This window comes from Tyto alba, unplaced genomic scaffold (genome assembly GCF_018691265.1).
Source record: "Tyto alba isolate M040663 unplaced genomic scaffold, T.alba_DEE_v4.0 Super-Scaffold_27, whole genome shotgun sequence".
Taxonomy (NCBI): Eukaryota; Metazoa; Chordata; class Aves; order Strigiformes; family Tytonidae; genus Tyto; species Tyto alba.
Genome location: NW_024881301.1, coordinates 8545595 through 8561508, shown reverse-complemented (window position 1 = coordinate 8561508; position 15914 = coordinate 8545595). Strand labels below are relative to the sequence as shown.

The 15914-nt window shown below is 37.1% G+C and overlaps 1 protein-coding gene across 6 annotated transcripts in view; it reads left to right on the top strand.

The window, feature by feature from the left end:
• The window catches only part of GREB1L (GREB1 like retinoic acid receptor coactivator), a 144329-nt gene that overhangs the window by 55684 nt on the left and 72731 nt on the right, over positions 1-15914 (top strand). For all 6 annotated transcript variants that reach the window (XM_042798257.1, XM_042798254.1, XM_042798258.1 and 3 more), the window contains exon 2: positions 7793-7896. The gene's annotated coding sequence lies outside the window, so the exon portion shown is untranslated. The remainder of the gene's footprint in view (positions 1-7792; positions 7897-15914) is intronic.

Below are 15914 nucleotides of genomic sequence, written 5' to 3'. Positions count from 1 at the left end.
TCATTATTAGGCCTTTAAAATGTCGCAGAGATTCAAAGGCAAAGAGGGCCAGTTTGCCTCTTTAAATTATACTGCGTTCAGGGATGCGTTATTTCAGGAGCTTGTCCAAGGCGCTGCGCTGTCACAGCTTCATTGCTTCAAATGTCACTTCAAGTAGGAGCAGTTTTTATAACTACACAGTAAACTCAAGATGGCTTAATGGAAATGATTTCTTCATGTGTCAAAATGACCCCTTTGTTTCTCATTTTACTCTTTTGTTGCCTGCAGCTAATCTGCTTTTTGAGTTATCAGATCCAAGCATCTTACAATGCTGGCTCTAGCAGCGGCATTCAGCTGGAATGCTGCCTTTTGTTTACTGGTTTCACCAGGCCTCCAGTGCTTTCTTTGGTCATCTGGTGGCTCCACTAATGTGATTTGCACTCCCAGGCTCTGCAGGTAGTCATGGGCTTTTATAAGGGAATTAGAGGAAGGCCTGCCACCCTGGTTGCTAATGAATCCACAGGGTATTTCTTGTTTGTGTTTTGGTTTTCCAGATTTTTTTTTTTTTTTGAAAGCAGACTGTGATCTGTTTGTGGTTTTATGGAATTTTTCTTCACTCTGCTCAGCCTTCAGGTCCTGAAGCTGCTTTATGTGGCTATGGTGATGTTCATTTTGCTTTAAATAAAAGTACCAAATCCTATTGGTAAGAATGGGCATTTGGGGTTTTCTCAGGATTTGTAAATAAATACAGAAAAATAGGTGGCTACACAAATACACCGATCTTCTTTGTTACAATAATCAATATACAAAAACTGTTCCTAGTACTACTGGATATAGTAAAGAGAGAAGAGCCTCCACCTTCATGAAAATTCTGACTATCTAAATAGCAAACGTTGGCATATGTAGTGAAGTTGAAGTGTTTGCTAATGAGGATGCAGCTGGAATAATAAAAAAACATCACTAGAAGTTGGTGCAAGTTTAGAAAGACCCTCAGCGCAGTCTTATCATTTTGAGCCAGTGAAGGGCATAGTCAAGTGAGTATTCTATTACAGTTTTTGCAAAAGCGGACAACTTGAGATTTATTTTTTTTAAATATAAAAAGAGTATACTCCAAAGAGAATATATGCTCAAAATATCTTGTACTCTTTTTCTAAAGTAGAGAAGAGTTTCAGGCTCTGAGGAGTTAAGTAGAATGTCAGATGCTGAGTAAGATGCCATTCCTTCTTATATCCACAACCTCTTACTTAAGTATTCTTGTGGATTTGAGTGGGGATTAATAGAGTGATTAGGGTGTTTTGTTTTTGGTTTTGGTTTTTTTTTTTTCAGATTAGCCCTGCAGTTTTGTTAGGGCCGGTATTTGGCTTGCACAAAAACAAGCACAATGTCAATGTTTTTAAAGCTTCCCACTAGTCTAATTAAGACTCGACCTACAGTGGCAGGAGCTGCCTATTTTTATCTTTTCATAAAATATTTTTAATCCATTTCTGTTGTTTTAGAATGAAAGATATGTGATAAAAGCAAAATCTGAAGAGGACTTTGGAAATAAATGGGCTCTTTCCATGCAAAAATAGATAATATTGAATCTATTCTTATTGTTATTTACCTTGAGAGCAAGTCTATCTGTTTATCAGAGTCTGAAGAATTTAGACTGATAAGAATTGTCACTGGTATGTTGTTTATAGGGTTGGATCTTAAGAGTAGAAGAAAGCTCCAGACAAACTGAAGTACATAGTCATGTTTCAGTGCCCTTACTTGGTGCTGTTCTGCAATGTTGATACTGTAGAATTTATCTGTGATGTTTGGAGGAGGTGTATGTTTCATTTATATATGCATGTGTCTATATTTTTAACGCATTAACTGAATATTGGACCATTAATTTCTGTTCAAAGAATGTCAGTAAAACTGTTGAGTTGGTGTTTCTACTTCAGGAAAAATTATGTAGAAATTCAGGTGCAGGGTTTTTAATAGTGGACATGTAAAGCAAGAGTATATTGATTGAGTTTTACTAGGCTGACAGCAGCACTGAAGGTCCTTGTGACCCAGAAGTTTGTGACCCATTAAATCTCCATTTTCCTTCTATTGGTAATGTATCTTGAAGTACAGAGAACTGAAAAATGCATCTTGTGTGACCTAACACATTGATTATCTATAAATGGAAAATTATTTTGGGCTTATTGCTAAAAATGTGCTTGATACTAGTAAATATAACGGATAGGCTTAAATTATTTTCTTAAACAAATGTTCCCTCAGCACAAATTCACTAATGTGACAGCTGACACTTACAGATATGAATAAAAGATCTTCCATATGTTTCTTTAAAATGCTGATTTCAAATGCTTGGCTATTTTGCTTATTCAGCTTCATCAGCTTGGATGCCAGTGAGCAGAAATCAGAGTTTTGCTTCATATATGGTACTTGCATCTGGTCGAAGGAGATAAATGGTGGTGATGATCTGGGCAGAGTTATTCTAAAAATGGTAAATATCCGAGGTTCCTGAAAACGAATCTGTAACACACATGCACATCAGCAGGCAGATTTTACAGCTCTGTCCAGAACACAGAAGGAAGATAAATCATGGCCATCCCCCTCTCATTTTTGAAATGGTTCAACCCCAGGGTTTAGCTGAAGGACTTAAGGAGTTTTTGAAGTGCAAATAGACTGGTGAAGGGTAAACCTTTTCAGAGTTTCATTTAGATGGATTTTTTTTTTCCATGTGGATTTCTGGCACCAGCTGAGATCTGGAAGGCCACAGGATTTTTTTGTTTTTGATCAATCAAGCAAGCAGAACTTGCCATGGGGGTCTACATTCTCTGCATACATATTGATCCTATTGTGTTTAAAAGTAGTTAATTTAATCGGGGCTTTTAGAAACCTTCACTGGTAAGACTTGCATTAATGGAGCTGTCATTTCAAGGTCATGTTTCAGTGTCAATAACTTAATGGTAATGACAGAAGTTACCTGTACATTTAATACCAATATTTCAGTTATTCCATGTTAAAGTTGCATTGAATGAGAACTAGTTTTACATAATTGCATGTAAAAATGTTCAGTTTGAATTTTAAAATGTTGCTTTCATTAAATGGGAGATTTTCAAAGCAGCTTGGTGTTACTAAATACATTAACACCAACAGTTGTGTTACTGTTCACCACTGCTTGGACCTTGGTCTGCCCTGTTGTATAGGGAGTTTGACTCCAAGAACCTATTTTACACCTTGTCTCTTCTAGCAAATTAATTGTAATGCCAGAGTTTTTATTCAGGGCTCCTTCTAGTAGTTTTGACCTTTTACCTCACACTTTGTCTTGTTTAAAAGCAGCAGCATGCAGAAGATGGATTGCATATTAACTATAAACACTTCTCTCTACTGTGATAAATATTTGAAGATACAACATGTAAGGACTGTCTGTATGATAAGATGCCCATTTGAGTGCAGAGTGTAGATTTTGTAAGGCAGGATACAGTTTACTACTTTATGGTCCATATCTGATGCCAAGATCTTCAAGAATTTCAGATGAAAGCATTATATATTTTCAAGATTTTTCCTGTGAGGGTGTTAACTGCAGACTTCATTATTTGCTTCTTTGATTTGATCGAATTGGAAGGATCTTCAGAAAGTTATCCTGGACATGGTGACACTCAAGGTACATAGATTTGGTGGTGAAAATTGGATCCAGATACAGGCAAAATGTGCCTGTAAATCTCCCAAACTGTTTTCTCATTGCTTTTCTTGGTAGTTTCAGCATGCCTTGAGCCCTGCTGCTTGCCAAGGGCTGGGGTTCCAGAGGGACAGGGGCTGAGCAGGCTGGGATGAGAGGCAGAAAGAGAGTCTGGCATACAACTCTTTCAGTCGTGTACCAGTCGTTACCTTCTGTAGAGTTTCCTGGATATTGGTGTTTTCCCCAGCTGAATGGGATTTTGTCAGACATTTCAGTGGCAGCTCACTCAGTGGTTCAGAATGGGAGAGGAACTCTAAAGGTGATGTGGGGTCCAGAGTTGGGATCTTTAGGAAGAATCACGCTTGACTAGTTGTTAGCTTAATTTCCATATATTGGATGTCCAAAATGGTACTGTGTGGCATACTATGGGAAAATCACCTATTTTTAAAAATGGTGTATTTATACCTCACTTCTGTATTTACAGTCCGGTGGTTTGATGTTGGCCCTGCCTATGAGAATGCAATAGAAAGATTCTAGGTCCGGATAGGGACCTAAAGTTGTAACTCATAACAAATTAATAAATACAGCTAAATGCAATTAATAAATAAGGCTGAAGTGGTGCATATTGTGATTTTTTTTTTTTCCCCTGACTTTACACTGAACAGAAGACGTTTGGTTAACGGGTCCCCTATCTTAGTCTTTATTTTACAGCTTTGGCTGTAAAATGTCCATTAAACTCACATGCTGTCAATCTCATGTACTGTAATGATGGTTATTTGATACAGTGATTGAAAACTGAACACAAGATGCTGTTTAAAGCTTTGCTGAGGAAGAAGGGAATTCTTTGCATCTCACTGCGAAGAAGGGATTCTCAGCATTTGTGGCATCACTTTTGCGAGTATGTCACTGGGAGATGCTAATAGGACCTTTCCTTTGTTAAGTAAGAGATTTCTAGCACCGCCCAGAACTCCTTTCCTCCTCTCTCTTCAACAAGTCCCATACTACTGGCTATTTTGGGTATATTTCAAGTCAGCAGTTTTAGCTTTGGTCTTATTAGGCATAGAGTGTAGATCTTCCTTTAGAGACAGACATCGTTCTATAGATGGGTATGTGGGTGTTGGCTTGAAAATCTATCATTCTAATTTAAAATACTTTCTAAAGGGTGTGTGGTCAAATATCAAAACACTGGGGAGCTGTTACTTGCAAGTTACAGCTTTATCAAGCAGCTGCGACATTAAATTAATCTTACTCCGGTTACAGTATGCATTCATCAAGGGCACAGGCTTGCACTGTGAGTCTGAATTCCTATAGAATTTAACTGAGCGACAGCTGGTCTGTAGGATGTGTAGATTTTAACAAGGTAATGTTTGTGTTTTGGCGAAGGACTTGTGTGGCATGCTGCTGAAACTGTTCCAAACTGCCTTCCTCCTCCATTCAAGTCTGTAGGGATCCCAAGACAGTTTTTGTGTGAAATTTCTCCACTCTCTTTGTGCCTCTTGATTTTCTCACAGGTAAATTCTACAAAACTCTTCCATGAGGTATTAGGGAAAAAAAAAAAAAAAAAAAGAAGAAAAGAAAAAGGCCATCAACACCACTAACTACAGCTACAACAAAAGAATCCTGTTTTTGGCATTTAATTGTGTCAGATTCCTTTTCTCCACAATTGTTTTGTTTTGTTTTGTTTGTTTGGCTTTTTTTTTTTTTTTTTTCCACTTGAGAGAGGTTTATGGTGCTGTGTCCGTCAGGATAACCCTGTCTTAGGGTTGAAGTTTTATTTCTCCCTGAGTTCCTAGAGGTGATGTTATCTTTTGTTCACTCAGCAGTATGGTCATTCCTAAGAGCATCTGTCACTTTAGGCATTGTAAGATGGATGAGTCTCAAGTGAACTGCTGGTTGAAGCAAATGGTGAAAATAAGAAAAGACAAGGGGGTTGGGGGTCTTCAGAGGGGACAGACAACAAGGAAGCACTGTTAGAAATCAAAAGTAAGCCAGGCGGTTGTGGGAGAAAGGGCCAGGGTGGATCACGTTAGCAGATCCCACAGGTCTTGGAAATGAGGACTGGTGGCTGATGAATTCTGAAGAGATCTTCTGAGCCTTGACAAAAATGCCGTTGATTTGTTTCCTACTTCATTTGCAAATAAGGGAGGATCAGAAGGAGACAATCTTAACATCAGATGAAGAAACTGGTTTTTTGTCACATTCTGTTGTAACAAATTAATGCTGTCAATAATCAGAAAAAGGGTTAGTGATATTTTGTGTGTCTTAAATATTGCGTGAGAATCTGTCACTACTGAGTGGGCATATAACAGTGTAAAACCGAACCAGCATATCAGCAGTTTAGCTTTTGAAAAAAATGGCAAACTTAAAATTCATAGCTGTTTATATTTCGCAAAGTACTTAATATTTTGTAAAAAGGGAAGATTCCACTATGGTATCACTGATGTAGCTGGACTGAGTTAGACATTTTAACAGAAAGAAAGTGATGTAAAAAAATGACACATAAACTCCAAGAAAACTACCCCCAAGCCACTGACAGGCAAATCCACCCCCACCCCACCCCCCCAAGCTGAGCAAAGGTCTCTGTTTGCAAAAGCAGCCGGTGAAGGACAAAAGGCACTTACAGCCCAGTGTGTGTCAAGGTTTGGGAAGGGTCCAGGAGGATCTTGGCTTGAAAAATTATTTTGTCACACTATTGGCATCGGTCCATAAGGGGAAGCACTGGTTGAAAGGCGAAGAAATTAAGATGATTAGAAGCTTTAAAGCTTCACAAATGGTAGAGTATCTCTCTTCTCAATGGATGTAAATAATAGATGAAAGACCGAGAGTGACAACAAAGGATCAGGGCGTTTAAGAGAATGTGTGCAGGCTGAATAGAGGTCTGTGGCCTAGGGCCAAAGGTCTTAGCTTTGAGTGTAATTAGAAGAAAATACAAAAATGTCATTACTAGCAGGTGAAATGTTCAGCACGTGTCCGAAAAATAGCAATTTCAGAGCCAGGAGCTGTTGGAATTGGATTACTGACATTCTGCAATCATTGAAGTCTCTGCAGAGCCCTACAGTTTGGTCAGGAGCTGCCTGCATTAACCTTGTTGGCCATCTGCGATGGATTCAGTGTTAGTGTGGTGGGGATGCACAGCGCAGCGGAGCAGCAGCGGTCCCTGGCAATAGAGTTGTTTAATGTCTTTCCTCAGAATACAACAATCCTACCCAAAACCTTTCCTGAATGAGAGGTGAGGGTTATAGCTGCTCTCTTAAATAGGCTGATTTTTAAAAATGGGAGGAGTGGGGAGAAAGCTTGAAGCTATATTGCTTTTTGTTTTAAAACCTGGGGTTTGAATTCTGGGTGTACAGCTGAAAGAGTCACGTTCGTTCTGGTTTTGACAGCAGGCCCAAGGCTGTGGTCCCAGCTTTAAGCCTAAAATCCCATTTGTGAGCAACAGGGAAAATTCCTTTAAATCTTTTGGCAAAATATGTGTACTTAAAGAAGGTCTTGTCAAAGTACAGTCAATGATAACTTAATTTAAAGCTGTTCCTGCTGTTAATTACTATTCTGTCCAGCCCTAGGTATTTTAAGAGTTACTGTTCTGCCTGCTGCTTGCTACACCATTGTTGCCATTCTGTGGGGTATTTCAGATGTATTCTTTTTTTATAAACTGCAACTTCTATCAGGAATATTTTCACTTAAATACCTTTATGAGATGTCAGGTAGGAGAGCAACCAGCTAATTCTGATTTCCTTTCGAACACTGATCTCTAGTTTAGTATAAATAACCGCTCAGCCATTTCATTTGCTTCTTTGTAAACTAATCTTAAAATAATTGCTTCTAAATTATCAGATTTTTTTTTGTTTCTATGACAGTTAATGTTCTCATATTGATGTGCTGAGTTCCTAATATTTCATACAGCAACTTCAGTGTCAAAAATATGCCGATTCTGTGGCAAATTTTTACCTCTGGTAGAATGCAGGTAAGCAGCTACGCAGCTTCAACCAAGTATTCCTGTAAACAAAAGGTGCTTTTTTGGGTGGTCAGCCCTCCTTTCTCCACCCCAGTTCAGTTTTCCACCTAGACCAGGTTTAGATAGGCAGGTTTTGTTGACTTGTTATAAACTATATGCTGGCATGAATCATCCTAATTTTTTTCTGTCTTCTTTTTTTTCAGGTGTTCGTGAATTTTAAACAACTTCGGAGCAAGACTTCACAAACTCTTAGCTGCATCCTTTAATCATGACTGTATTTCAAATAGGTTAAAAGGAATCTGAGAAGGTACCCTACTTGCCTTTCCTAATAGACAAGACATTGTGTGTTTGTGTTCAGCATCTGTGCCTTCATTTTCATGGACTGCATTTTAGAAGCAGTGTGGACTGTAAATAACAATTTTGGTTTTGCTTTGCGCATAAGTTTTTAAAAAAAAAAATCTTGAAATCCAGTTTATATAATTAAATAGCCTTCACCAAAGAGGGCTGATTTGTGCTTCCATCATTTTTCTCTTATATATCTACAATGAGGTCAACTTCATTATTTAATGACAGTTCTTTTGAAGCTGTAACAATTTTCTTCTCTGTTTTACTTAGAAGTACTGCAAATACTTAAGCAACTAGCTAAATATATGTTTTATGCACTTAGAGGGTGGGTGTTTGTTTGTTTGTCCTCTCAAAGGGTTTAAAACAAATGGAAAGAAGAGTGCAGATCTTTGTAATGATTGGGATAGATTTGTGTTTCCAACTGAGATTCTCACATATCTTTTTTTTCTGACTTCTTAAAGGAGGGGAGGCCTGTCTCAGTATACAATATTGGGCTCGCATAGTTTCTTGTTGCATTTAAATAGCCAGTGTACCCAGAAGGCTCAAGATCTATTCCTGCTTTATGACCTGTTGTATCCCTGGGGCAAGGGCAGCACTCAGCAGAGCAAGGGGGGTCACGGCCACAGCCCAGGTTCTGAGTGGCGCTCGTGGGTCCCCAAAACCTGCCTGCAGGAACATTTTGCTTGATAACATTTGGAACGTGATAGAAGTCTGGAAAAGTTGGGGAACCTCTAGGATTTTGCTTCACCAGGTGCTAGGAGGAAGCAACATTAGCCTTTTTGATGGGGGGGGAGACAGATTCTGTGGCCCTGAAGTTAGGCTAAACAATTGAGGAGGTCAAAGGACAGCTGAGTGCGGTCAATGAGACACCCTGGGGTGTATTTTGTTACTTAGTAAAAGGAGCAGCATCCTAAAACCCTAAAGGATTCTCTTGAAAATCTGTGTTGTGAAAAGGTTTTATGAGTCTGATGGCAAAAAGTGCTGATTTAGCTAAGGAATGCTTGCTTTTGTCTAAATGAAAGGCTAATCCTTACCAAATGTTGGCAGCTATTATAGTGCAGTCAATGCAGGACTGAAAGGACAGTTAGAGTAGAAGTGTACTTTGGGATCCCAAATGTTTATCATTTTAATGGTTCTGTAACTGAAAAGATTTCTGAACTTTCACCACTGATCCTAAAATTTATGCCATGAGCAAAATATTTGGAAAAAAAAAAAAAAAAAAAAGTAAAAACATTCGCTTCATAATTCAAATACTTTGTTCCTTAGGGAGCGGTACCTGGCTGGTTATTCTATATTCCCTGACAAATTTGCTTTAGATTATCAGGATGCTGCCTAGTTCAAACAAGAACTTCTTTTAATCTGCTAGCACTTACTAATTGGTTGAAAAAAATGTGGATTTTTATGGTCTTGAGCAATTGTTGCTGTTCTTGTTTCAGTGTTAACAAAAAAAAAGTTAAAGAATATTTTTTTGAGTAATTAATTCCCATAATTTGTTCAACATTATCTTTCTTAAAGCAACAGCTTCTTAACACTTAACATTTGTCATAGAAACAGATAAGAAATCAATGTCAGAGCCAAGACCTTGTAAATAACCCGAAAGGAAATGTAATAATGGCTGTCTTCACCAGAGAGGTGGTGGGGGAAGGACCGGGCATGTGGCAGAAAAGGTTCAGTGCTTTTTGTTTTCCTTTGGAAGGAGGGGTTACTGCAAGACACAACCCAGGGCCTCCGACTCTTTGGCCCTACTGTCTTACGCAAACACTTATTGTTGTATTAGGAACAAAAAGATACTCAGGAGCCAACGGTGGTGGCATTTTTATAGCAACTAACGTGCTGTTTCATCGTGATCTTTAAAAGAACACTGTAAGAAGAGTGAAAAAGAAAAAACTGCATAATTTTCAAGGGGAAAAAAATGAACAAAGAAGTTGACAAGTATTTTTTTTTAAAGAAATGTGCTTGCAAAATATAGCTCTGCAAAGAGCTTAATTTTTAAACTCTTTAGAAGTACTCTATACAGACGCTTAGCATTGATTTATGTCAAGGTTAAGGCACCTTTAAACAAATAAAGTTGGGAATGGATAAACCTACTAAAATACAAATCTCCTATTAAACACAGAAGATGTTTGTATAGCATTCAGGTTGCTACAAAACTGACACATGTCTTGAAATTTTCCTGATAACCCCTTCTAAACTCATCAGGAAATGATAGCATGTGTGTTTGAGGGGTACACAAGGGAGCGGCCAGATAGGATAGAGATGGAAGGTCAGGCCTTAACTTTGACTTTCTAAGCTTCAGCTTCATACTTTTGCAATAAGGCAATAGCAAATGAAGAAAGGATTAAGGTGATTTATTTATCAATGAGATTGGACTGACTTTTGCTCTAGTAACTCAGCGAGACGGCCATTTGAGTTTATTTTCAGCTTTATCCCTATAAACAATGAATATCACATTTTACATATCTATCTATATGGAATTAAGGGCTACATAAAAATGCTCCTGTATAATAAAACTGCTCAGAGAAATACATATCTGAGCTATAATGCTTAATTTTGTTTGTAACTCTAGAATTTAATTACTCAAAGCATGTAAAATGGAAGTATATATATTACTAGATCTGTATCTATAAAGTGTTTATTTATTAGGGGTTGTTTTGCAAGTGAATTTTAGTCCACAGTGAGAATTTTATGCATAGTATATATATTCTACTGTGTCAGCAGCCATAGAAATATATTATGAGCACTAGTTTATTGAGTGTCATTATTTACTTCAAGTTTTATATGCATGCCTTCAAGAATCCACAGAACAGTGAATTTTCTGTGTTGCTAACTCACTAAACCAAACAGCAGCTTTGAGAATCAAGATTGTCTCTGCTAGCATGTCTATGTTGCGGGTAAATTAAGTCCAGCCTGTAAACATCATTAAGACTCTTTCTTCAGGGAAAAAAAACATGTAGAGAAGCACATCTAATGTCTCCAACAAATAATGTATTTTATTATAATTTTTTCTTCTTCCAAGAGATAAAGACCCCACACACAATTTATTGTAGTGGGTGATGAGTTGCATCACAGAACAAATGCAAGCATTAGAAGTAGGAAATTGTTTTCTTCTCCTAGCGTTAATAGTATGTAACTCTGAATTCTTTGCATTTCGGTTTTAAGTAAAGATAAAGGTTTTTCTTTGTCAGACCTAAATGGCATTATAAAAATGCTCTTTGTGGGTACTTATCCCACAATTACATATTGGGATTCTTGAGTATCTAGAAGAGGTAGCTTGAATGTCAAAGCTCTTCTTTTTGGATATACCCCGGGATGTGACGTTAAAGTTTTGCTCTGTCGGTTGCCAGTTTGTTGCAAATTTCATCTTAATTGAAATCTGGGATGTTGCAGAAGGCCCGGTAGCGCTGTGCATCTTTGATCTTAAACAGGGGTTGCCTCTGGTGATTTCAGATTCTGGACAGAGCTTTGTTTATTCTATGGAAGAATTTGTGGTATTCCAGGGAGGGGAGAAAGTAGAGTCAGCTTTGACACATGATGAACACATGTTGCATAAAAGGACAAGGAAGAACTCTACAAAGCACTCTGCACTTTGAAGTTCATTTCCACTAAAATTAAATATTAGAAATGTATTGTTTTTTAAAATAGAAATCCTATGAGCAATTTAGACAGTTTCCCAGCATCAGAGAAGTTGCAAAAAATGTCCGAATAATATTAAACTTGACATTACTTGTGGCTTTAAGCTGATTGTTATGGTTTTCACCTATGCAGGGTTTTCTTCTCTGTTCAGTGCATTGCTTTTTTGCATAGAAATGTCCATGAAAGCAGCTGGCTTTGCTGTTTTGTTTTGGTTTTTTTTTTTTGTCTCAGCATCACTATAGAAGAATGATATTAGATATACCTCTATCTAGAGACTGCATGGGAGCTTCAGGTAAAAAAAGATTCGTTTGTTCCTTTCTGAAACATTCCAAGTTCAGAAAAGCAGAAATGTGATCATTTTGACCTATTTGAAAATGTTTGTTTTTTCCCCAAGAGCTGTTCAGGAACATGCTCTGAGTAGACTTGATAAACATTTTGATACAACATCTCCACAAAAGAAGATGGGCTTGTTTCCACCTTTGGTGGTTCCTTTTTAGGGATGATGGTTTCCATGCCTCATAAAAACAAGGAGAGCTCTCTTTCAGACTTGCTTTGTTTTCAGACAGGGCTCTAGGGAGGAAAACAGTCAGTTTTTGGAGGGACTGAGGAACCAACAACCCACCTAACAATCTTCTATCCAAGTGTTAGTGAAGGCAAGTTTGATTACTTAAGAGTTTTTTGTATTACTCCTTGATTTAATTTTACTTTTTAATCTAGAAATCTGTGTTACGGATTTGTTTCATAATCTTCCTGGAGAGGGAAAGGAACAAAACTTGATGGTGCTTTTGTCAGGATTGTGCACTTTACAGATGAAGGATACGTGGGAAATGCCACATGTGAGGTTCTTGGGTGGAGGGTGTTATCCTTTGTACAGTGTCACAGACATGCTCTGGCTGCAGAGACTCTCTTTTTCAAGTTGGTAACCCTGAAATTACTTTCAGGTTGCATATTTGAAGAGCTGCCACACTACATCTCCAACTCTGCCAGCTTCAAGGGGGGGAAAAGGATTGTTTACAGCAAAAGAAAGGTTGAAGTTTACGAAGTCCTACTGCAGTGCTTCATTTTTAGTCTGTTATAGCTGCACAAACCAGAACACGCACTAGATAAGATGAATACTGTGGAAAAAAAAATACTGAGTGGATGCTCCTGAAGAATTGGGTCATTTCTGTTTAGAAAGTTTTAAGAGCCAATGTAATCTGTGTTACCATTATGCCTATCACTCAGAAAGACCTTTTTTTTTTTTTTTTTCAGTAGTGTCAGTTAGTATATGTTAGAATTAAGAATTTTTCAGAACAGGCAATGTCTCTGCAAGATGAACAGCAATTAGTTTATATTGCTTGGCAATAAAAAAAACCTTCTTTGTCTCCTTTATTTAGTAGCACTTTCACATGAGAAAACTTAAAATAAAAAAAGAGCATGGGGAAAACCACTTTTACTGCAGATGTAGATACCAAGGATGATTTTTACTAGGGCTTTTTCGGTTTAATGCTTGTACTGTACAATCTGATGTTGAGATGTGTCAGAAAGGATTACATTTTAGCTTCTATTTTCTGTATCTTAGTAGTGAATTTTTATGCTGCTTTTCTATCAAATAGTGTCACCTTGGTTAGCAGTCTTTAAAAATGTCAAGGAGGGTGTATGCATAAGTTCCTATATAAATGATAGCTTGTGCAGACAATAAATAAATAGCATAAGCTATGATATTTAAAAGTTAGATTTTTGCAGCCTAGTGGCCTAAGGATTTGCAATAATTTATATACATGGTTTGCTAAGCCGTAGTGCACAGTCCTACTCCATAGTCCTATTGAAGACAATAAAACAACACCAGGCAGGTTAATATGTACTTGCAGTATTGAGGTCTGAACAGGCAGGTCATGAGAGAGGTTGTAGAGAGGATGTGCAGGAAAAAAATAAATCAGAATTACAAACAAGTTGCGCAAACCCAGTGGTTGGAAATTACATTAATATCATTAGCTTTATATGGTGGTCTTCATTAGTCCAGTTGTGTTGAAGAGCTGATAACAAACTTTATTGATAAGGAATTCAAAGGGTGTTTGAAATTGTAAGTGAAATGTTCAGCTTCTATGTAACTAGACCACATACGCTTAATAGGTCATCATCCCTTTCATTTTCACAAGCAGTGCAAGTTGAGATGTCATTATTAATGCTCCTTTTTATGTTATTATATGGCCCTTCTGAAACACTGGTCAAACTTCTCCTTTCACTTTCTCAGGATAGAAGCAACCCCGTAGGGAAAAAAAAAATACATAATTCATGAAAGTAAGCAATTAGTGGTAGGTATCAGCATTAAAGTTGTTGACAAATATGGACTTTGTTTTCTATTTAATGAGACTGTTCAGTGAGCTTCCTAGTTATGGAAATTAAAGAAGTTCACATACAATTTTTAAAAAATGGTGTAATGTTAGACAGTGTTCCTTTGAAATAAACATTAACTCTCCATTAAAAACACAGATTAAAATTAACTGATGCATCTGAGAAGATACAGTTTACATTATAGATTATTGTAAACTACATACATTTTATGTCTCTAATAGTTCTGAAAAGTTTAATTAGTAATTAATAAATATAGCTGTTAGCTAATAACTTATAGTAAGATCTTTGTATTACTAGCAGAATATGTATTGTCAGTGAATGACTACATTTATGTATATGAAAAGTATATAAAAATAACAAAGTTTCAATAAAAATCTGTTAGGTTTGGAAACAGGTACCAATCTGAATACATCTGTTAGGTTTGGAAAGAGGTACCAATCTGAATACATGACTCAGGGAACAAATTTGGGCTCGGAAAAACACTTCAGTAAGCAGCAAAATGCTACGTGCTGTTACAGTTATTTAAATAGTTATTACATTAATTACTTAAATACTACGTTAGTTTTGTCTGTTGTGTCAAACCATGGTAGCTGAAAAGATTCAAACATGAACCATGCCTGACTGTGCTAACATGCTAAGTTAGGAGAATAAATCGTAATTCATGTCTGCAACTAATTGCAAAATCAAAATTACACAGTGAAGATATGCCTTGATCCTAGAGCTGGGATTAAGCATCATTAGTGATTTGATTGTATTGCACTGGCATTAATAATGTGGTTAATAGTCCTATTGATTTAGGGCAGAGAACATAAATGGGGAAAGCTATGTATGAGCATGCTTGTTTTCAGGAAGCAGGCTGAGATTTTCAAAAGTGATCCTTAGTGATTTGTTTGTGCTGCTTCTGCAATGACTGTGTAAGCATCCAAGTGTGAGCACATACTCCTTTTAAAATAATTCAGTTTCTTAATATTACCAAAACTTAAAAATTAAAAGTTAGGTTTGTAGGGTGAGAACTTTTTTTTTTTTTTTTTTTTCACCTGAAGGATTTTCTGTTGAAAGAAAAGAGAAAATGTACCTCTTTTGTTAAAGGTGCATAATAATGTTCCATTCCCTATGTACATTGTGAAAGATCCCAGTGGCATGGAAGGATTTGCTTTATCTTCTACAAATTATTTTTAAAACTCTAGAAAACCTTCACTGTAACTTATCTGCCAATTTCATAACATCATTTAAAAGGGCTCTATAAGCCTTGCAGTCAGAATAGGTTAAATCGGCATAATTAACTCCTGAAAGCTTCTATATCATGAAGGATATAGACCTATTCCTGTAAGGTTTGTAGTCCGCTATATAATCTTCTCATTCTTGGTTATATGCTACTGAGCATTTCTTTTTGACTTACTGGCAACTGAATTTTTATTAACTCTTCTACTCTTTTATAAGAGTACTCTTTTATGAGAGCCTTTATGGTTGAATTTGTTGTCATTTGACTTCCTGTTGTTACCCACAACCCTGTATCATCAACCTTTCCATGAAACACCAGGGGATGCCATGGGAGAAGACTAAAAAGTACATCTATTTTTTTTAATATTATAAATGCAAAATATGATTTATTTATGGTTTCTAATTAAGTTCCTTTTTCCACAGTAGGAAGGCAGAGGAGGAATTAGGGAGCTGGTATATTTGATAAAGCTTGGTGGGAAGGGGTAGTGTTGTCTGAACAGACGTTTGTGGGTGGATGAGAGTGTAAAAGAGACAGTAAAAGCGTATGGGTGCGTGCAACTGGTGACAGAACACATAGTGCCTATGTCTGTATGAGCATTTGCATGCATAAGTCAGTCTTTGCCCGTGAAAATGAGCTGTGCATTTACAACAATCTTCAAAAGACGTTCCTTGATTCCAAGTACCCCACCAAATGCTGTCAGCTACAGTTTTGCTCCATTAATGTTTCAGTCTCTTTACAGTATTTTTTCATGTAGTTCTTAATACTCAGGTAGTCATATATTGTTTTAAATG